Source organism: Chiloscyllium plagiosum, chromosome 12 (genome assembly GCF_004010195.1).
Source record: "Chiloscyllium plagiosum isolate BGI_BamShark_2017 chromosome 12, ASM401019v2, whole genome shotgun sequence".
NCBI lineage: Eukaryota > Metazoa > Chordata > Chondrichthyes > Orectolobiformes > Hemiscylliidae > Chiloscyllium > Chiloscyllium plagiosum.
The window spans coordinates 81,730,009-81,737,504 of record NC_057721.1 but is presented as its reverse complement, the minus strand read 5'-3'; the positions used below and the strand labels follow the sequence as shown (position 1 = coordinate 81,737,504).

General features: G+C 46.0%; 1 long non-coding RNA gene across 1 annotated transcript in view; it reads left to right on the top strand.

Annotated features, from left to right (window-relative positions):
• The window catches only part of LOC122555593, a 16,343-nt gene that overhangs the window by 7,508 nt on the left and 1,339 nt on the right, over positions 1-7,496 (top strand). The window contains exon 3 of the long non-coding RNA XR_006313315.1: positions 4,454-4,461. This is a non-coding gene — a long non-coding RNA (uncharacterized LOC122555593). The remainder of the gene's footprint in view (positions 1-4,453; positions 4,462-7,496) is intronic.

Here is a 7,496-nt window from a genome sequence, read left to right as displayed (position 1 = left end):
CACACACTGGACAAAAACTGACCTATCTATAGTACTCGTACTGTAGTGATCCCAGTCAATATTTGGATAGTTGAAATCCCCCATAACAACTACCCTGCCTCTCTCACTCCCATTGAGAATCATCTTTGCTATACTTTCCTCTACATCTCTGGGACTATTCGGAGGCTTATAGAAAACTCCCAGCATGGTGACTTCTCGTTTCCTTTTTCTAACCTCAGCCCATACTACCTCAGTTAATGAGTCCCCAAACATCCTTTCTACAAGGAATATTGTTCCTGATCAACAATGCCACACCTCCCCCTCTTTTACCATCTTCTCTGTTCTTACTGAAACATCTGAATCCCGGAACCTGCAACAACCATTCCTGTCCCTGCTCTATCCTTGTATACTCTATTCCCTGAATTAATAAATGCTAAAATTCCATTTGTCTTCCTTACCACCCTGCTGAACCTGATTACTAGTTTTCTGTAATTCATATTTGAGGACACCCAGATCGCTCCGCACCAAAGCACTCTGAACTCTCTCTCCATTTAGATAAGAGTTTGCCTTTCTATTCCTCTGACCAAAAATGGATAATCTCATCACATATCCGGATTAAACTTAATCTGCCAAATATTGGCCCATTCACCTAACCTAACTATACACATTTGGAAATTTCTTACAACTTCATTAAACCTTCCCTTCTCTCCTATTTCAGTGTCATGAACATAACTTGTAATTGTTTGTATGCTATTTCGGTGAGCACTGCTGCCTCACCGTGTTCAAGACCTGGGTTTGATTCCACCTCCATGGGACTGTGTGGGGTTTGCACATTCTCCCCGTGTCTGTGTGGGTTTCCTCCGGGTGCTCCGGTTTCCTCCCACAGTCCAATGTTGTGCACGTCAGGTGGATTGGCTATGCTAAAATTGCCCAAAGTGTCCAAGGATGTGCCGGCTAGGTGATATGCAGGGTACCGGGATGGAGTAGGGGTGTGTGGGTCTGGATGGGATGTTCTTCGATGGGGCCAAATGGCCTGCCTTCACATTGTAGGGGTTCTGTGATTTGTTTGTTGAATTAAAGTTTAGTATTGCTGATACAATACATATTTTATCAAAGTTTCTTTTCGTACAGTGATCAGGATTATTCATAAGAATACCAATTCAATGGAAGACTAATTTGTACTGTCTGAGGTGTCACAAAGCACCTTTTTCTAAAAGCTGTTCCTTGGCTCAAGGAGACTCTGTCCTTGATATTTTTCAGAGGGGTAATAAACCAGGCTGTGCCCTGATCAGTCTGGTTTGGTACAGAGATGAAACGGATTTTGAGAGGCCGTTTGTTTATATATAAACAGATGAGACATCAGGCCAAGGGGGTAATGTTTTAGAAGTGACCTGTATAATGAAAGGGCAGTGGTCAGCTCTCTAGCTGAGCTGACCAGTTTTAGTTCAGTCTTCAACGGGTAAGGAATTTAAAAGGGAGCTCTGTGGAAACTTTTTTTCTCTCTCTCTCTCTCTCTTTCTGCCCTTCAACTTCAATTTGTAAGCATATGATTAGATTAGATTAGATTAGATTACTTACAGTATGGAAACAGGCCCTTCGGCCCAACAAGTCCACACCGACCCTCCGAAGAGCAACCCACCCAGACCCATTCCCCTACATTTACCCCATTCACCTAACACTACGAGCAATTTAGCTTGGACAGTTCACCTGACCTGCACATCTTTGTTCCATTTTATACTGGTATTTAAAGGGAGTTTGCTTATTGGGACTGTTGTGTGTATTCAGAACAGCATAATTAAGTCTAATTGGATAGGCTGAGTTCTGTAGGGGTTCTTCATTCTGTTCTGTGTATTTCATTGTATACTTTTGTGAATACATTTTTGTCTGTTTTAAAATCTAGTCGTCAACCTCACTAACTTACTCCGGGTAATTTTCACTGTACACTTACCGAAACAAATTGCAAATTACAGTCTGAGCTGCCTGCTTAAGAATGTTTTGAGTGGTCTGGTTTAGTACATAAGAGAGGGGAATTCTGATTGGTTGTGATTGGTAGAGTCGTTGCCGTGGATAATGCATCAGTTAATGACAAATGGTAGTTAACCACCAAGAGTTGTGTAATTATAAATGAGGCAGACTGACTGTGGTCCCTGAGAAATGAACCACAGTACGCTCTCACCAATATTGATCCGTTAATACGAGGCCCGCGTATGTACTTGTTCTCACAGTTTGCAAAGTAATCTCAACGTATGAAGATATGTAACTTGCAACACCGCAGTGCAATACAACGGGGAGCACCGCAGTGCAATACAACGGGGAGCACCGCAGTGCAATACAACGGGGAGCACTGCAGTCCAACACACACAGTCGGGGAGCACCGCAGTGCAACCCTAAATGACAACTGGTTCTCCGCAGGAGCAGGAAAGCTTTGAGGCCCAGGTAGGTTGGTGTTGCTTAAAGGGGAAGATGGTGATGGTGATGGTGTGTGTCATTGGGAGTCCATGTTGGATTCAGCAAGATTAATGGTTCAAGGAATTCTGGACTTCTTGGAAATGAAGGACTTCTTTCTTTGTGGTTGTATGTACTGGAAGGCAGTGTGGTATGCCAATATGTTACTGGGCTAGTATGCTTTCAGGGGTCATGGATTTGACTCCCCTCCGCTCCCTCGCCCCCCACCCCCCACCGTGCCTAATGGTGATATTTGAACTCAGTAAAAGCTGGCTTATTGGTAACCACTTTGTTAAAAACCCATTTGGTTCACCAATTCGATTTTCAGAATGGAAATCTGCAGATGTTACGTGGTCTGGCCTCCATGTGACTCCAGACCCACCACAATGTGGATGACTGCTAGCTTCCCTCTGAAATGGCTTAGTGGTTAGACATTGCAAAGGGTCAGCCAGGAACGGGTAATAAATGCTGGCCCAGTGAGAGACGCCTGTGTCTGATGAGGGAAACAAGCTGGGAAGGGCCCAGTGTGCAATCCCAGCTTCAGGTCTAACTCACTGAGACCAATTATCTTGAAGGAGAGAGTTTGCTCATCCCTCTAGGACTGAGCTGGACTGTGACTTGACCTTCAAGACATAGCAGCGAGCAAAATCTCAGGGGTGTGAAAAGCATATGCTGAGTCATCTAATTTTCCTGAAACCGAGTTGATTTTAATAAATTTTGATTTAACCGGCACTTTGTGAACTGCCACTCTCAGTAAACTGGCAAAAATAATGTATCTCAAATACCGGAGGCTCATGTTAATACCAAAATATTCGAGTAGTCAGTTAAAGGTCTGAATAAAAGGGCTTTCTGCTGCTGTTGTTTATTTAAGGTCGAGTTGCTTTGTTATTTCAGTGATTTAGAGTTGTAGGGATGTACAGCACGGAAACAGACCCTTTTGCCAGCACTTGGCCAATGTTTGTCTATTCATTAAACCCATCCAGACGCCTTTTAAATGTTGCAATTGTATTAATCTCCACCAGCTTCCTCTGGCAGCTCGTTCCATACATGCACCACCCTCTGTGTGAAAATCTTGCACCTTGGGCCACTTTTATATCTTTCCCCCCCTCACCCTGAACCTATGCCCTCTAGCTCTGGACTCCCCCACCCCAGGGAAAAGACCTTGTCTATTTATGCTGTAATAAAGTCTAACAGTGATGTGTATACTCCCTGCATTACATTTCTATTAACTTAGTGTATGTCTTTACGTTGACCTCTTGATCAGCCAGAATATCTGATCAAATCGGTACACTCCTAGGCCCTGGTTAATAATAAGTTTGCTTCTGTAAATGCAAAATTGGATTTGGGGCAGGTCTCATTTGGTTCTCAGTCAGTGAGTGAACTTTTAACGTGGTCGATTTCCCGTGTTGGGGATGCACGGGGAGAGTTTAACAGGTTGCTGCTAACTGGAGTCTCAGGCAGTCAGCTGTCAGCAGCAGTGGAGTGTTTATTAGCACACCCTCCCCTCTCAACTGGAGTGACATTTCAACACTTTAAAATGTAACATTTATTCCACTATTTCCAGAAGAGTGTGAAAACCCAGGTGAGAGAGCAGAGCTGGGATGTGGTGATAAATGAGAGGGTTGATGAGCCCCCCTGGAAAAGCTGCTTCAATTACTCCGTGTTCACAACTGCTTTCCTGCCCACGTGCTGAGAAAAGGGTTGGACTCTCATCTGTCAGCTCAGTGCTCACTTACTAGACCTGTTTCTAGTCAAGCCGCTCAGAGGTATTGTCATTACTCACTGCTGGAGTGGGTGGGACCTGAACCCGGGTCTCCTGGATCAGAGGTAAGGACACTACCAATGCATCATAAACCTACTTTCTACATGCATCAGCTTCTCTGAATGGTGGTGGATCCTCTACTCCCATTGGATCTCGAGTTAGGAGCAGCTCTGTCATTCCCGTGAGTAGTAGCAGTGGTAACCTGCCAATGAGAGAGTTGCACTCGGGTCAGGAGGGTGGGGGGAGTTGATCACAGGAGGGGTTGAGAGTGAGAGGTCAAGAGAAGGAAGGGGGCAAGAAAGGTGTGCAAGGAGATGTGGAAAAAGCAGGAGATTGGCACTGATTCTTTCTTTTAGGTTTTGTGTCCATTTACCCACACGGAGAAAGAGGGAGATGCTGCATGTCTGTAGCATCTGGATATTTTTCACACTCTTGGCACTGGCCCCTTTTTATTAGCACTCAACTGATCAGGGTTTGTTGCTGCGTAGAATTTTCTTAACTCAAACGCTTTTCAGTTTGTCTCTTTCCTTCCAGCTCAAAAAATATGTGAAACTTGATTTTCAAGTTGCAAACAACTTCCCTAGTATTGCAGTTATAGCAGTCCGACTTCGACTTTAGGTTATAGCCTTTTCAAAAGAAAATCAGCAAACCGAGGCTCCCACAGGGGAGTAGCTGAGAATGAATTTGAATAAGGAGGAAGTACTGTTGTATGGGGTGGGGCTGAATGGCCTCCTGCACTGTTGACAATCCTGTGATTCGGGGGTAGAGGGATGCAGAGGGAAAAGGTCACTGAAGGTGGAGCATTGGAGATGGGGTACAGAGAGTAGGGGGGTCTCAGAGAACAGGGAAAGCCATAGAGTGAGAGTGACAATGGAGTGGGCAGGCAGGCAGGAGTGGGTGTGAGGAAGCTGGCATGGGGTTGCGTCAGAGAGAGGAAGTCAAGGGGATTATTTTCTCAGCCAGCACTTGTGACTTGGGGAGTTCACTTCAGAAACCAAACTTGGAGATGTGGTGGACAGTGGAGAAGGTTATCTCAGTGCAGTGGGACATCCAAAGATGTGCAGGTTAAGTGAATTGGCCACGCTAAACTGCCCCTAGTGTTCAGGGATGTGTAGGTTAGGTGCATTAGTCAGGGGTAAATGTACAGTAATAGGGTAGGGAAATGGGTCTGGGTGGGTTATTCTTTGGAGAGTCAGTCTGGACTTGTTGGGCCAAATAGCCTGTTTCCACACTGTGAGGATTCTATGAATTGACATTGAACAGATGGGCCAGTGGGCAGAGGAGTGGCAGGTGGAGTTTACTTTAGATAAATGTGAGGTGCTGCATTTTGGTAAGGCAAATCAGGCCAGGACTTACACACCTTATTGGTAAGGCCCTGGGTAGCGTTGCTGAACAAAGAGGCCCTGGAGTGCAGGTGCATAGTTCCTCAAAAGTAGAGTCTCAGGTATATAGGATAGTGAAGAAGGCATTTGATATGCTTTCCTTTATTGGTCAGCGAGTATAGGAGTTGGGAGGTCATGTTGCGGCTGTTAGGTCACTTTTGGAATATTGTGTGCAATTCTGGTCACCCTGATACAGGAATGAAACAAAGACAGAAATTGCTGGGAAAGCTCAGCAGGTCTGGCAGCATCTGTGGAGAGAAATCAGAGTTAACGTAATCAGATGGGTGGGGTGGGTGGGGATGGTTCAGGCCTTTGCTGCAGGAAGAGGTGGAGATCCCTGAGACCATCCTGGGCTGGGGGATGGGCGTGTGAACAGAAAGGTGTTGTTAAACTTGAAAGGATTCAGAAAAGATTTACAAGGACATTGCCAGGGTTGGAGGATTTGAGCTACAGGGAGAGGCTGAAAAGGCTGGGGCTGTTTTCCCTGGAGTGTCGGAGGCTGAGGGGTGACTTTATAGAGGTTTATAAAATTGTGAGGGGCATGGATAGGGTAAATAGACAAAGTCTTTTCCCTGGGGTCGGGGAGTCTAGAAAGGGATATGGGCCGGGTGCTGGCAGGTGGGACTAGATTGGGTTGGGATATCTGGTTGGCATGGACGAGTTGGACCGAAGGGTCTGTTTCTGTGCTGTACATCTCTATGACTGAATCTATGACTGAGTCAGGTAGTTGTGCTTTAGGCGACTCCCACAATGACCAAGGACCACAGCTTCGTAGCTGAATGGCTGCTGCCTCCTGGTGGCCTCACTGCCCCAGTGCCCTGCGGGTTGTGCCAGGGTATCCACAATCTCTCCATCAAGAACCGACAACCGTTTCAGACCGGTGACTGATTGGGTATTAACCTGGGGCTGATTATTGTCTACTCTGCAATGATGCCAGTCGGAGTTGAGCATTGGGGGTAACAGCTCTGCCTGGCTGCCCATGGATCCAATGGGCATGGATATAGCAATGAGTGGTGCTCCTGATCACCCAGGGGCATTTGTCAGTTGCAGTGGGTTCTGCTCCATCAATGTACAGCCACTGAAGGGAGAGGGAGGCCGTGGTGTCGTGGTCATGTCACTGGGCTAAGTGTAGAACCCAAGTATAGTGTCCGAGGGGAATGCGTTTGAATCCCACCCTGGCAGGTAGTGAAATTTGAGTTCAGTAAGAATCCAGACTAAAACACTTGATGGTGACTGTGTAACCACCTGCTGATTGTCATTTAGTGCTGGACGTTACTAGAAAAACTCAGCAGGTCTGGCAATACCTGAGCAGACAAAAACAGCATTAGCATTTCAAGTCCAGGTTCTGAAAAAAGGGGTCACTGAATTTGAAACGTTAACTCCGCTTTCTCTCTCTCTCCACAGAATCTACCCGACCTGCTGAGTTTCTCCAGCAATGTTTGGCACTGTTTTGGATTTCCAGCATCCACAGTTCTTTCTTTCATTAAAAGAAAAAATCTGGGTTCACTAATGTCCTTTAGGGAAGGAAATCTGCCCAACCTGTCTGGTCTATATGTGACTCCAGTGTGATGGACTCTGAACTGCCCCTGGGCAATTAGGGATTGACAATAGATATTGGTCAAGCTGGCCCACATGCTTATGAACAGAAGTTTCTAAAAGTTCCCTATTTGCCTGGACGAGTGTAGCGGCACATGGACTTTGAGTCAAATTCCTGGAATTTTCTCCCACGGGACATTGTGGGTCTGACTATGGCACATGGACTGCAGTGGTTCAAGAAATCAGCTCACCCCCACCTTCTCCAGGGGCAACTAGGGACGGGCAATAAATGCTGGGCCCAGCCAGTGATTTCCAAATTTTCATTAATGAATGAAAATAAGAAAGATTCACTTAAGGGTAGAAATTCTTGAGGGGGGGAGAGGGGGGGGAGA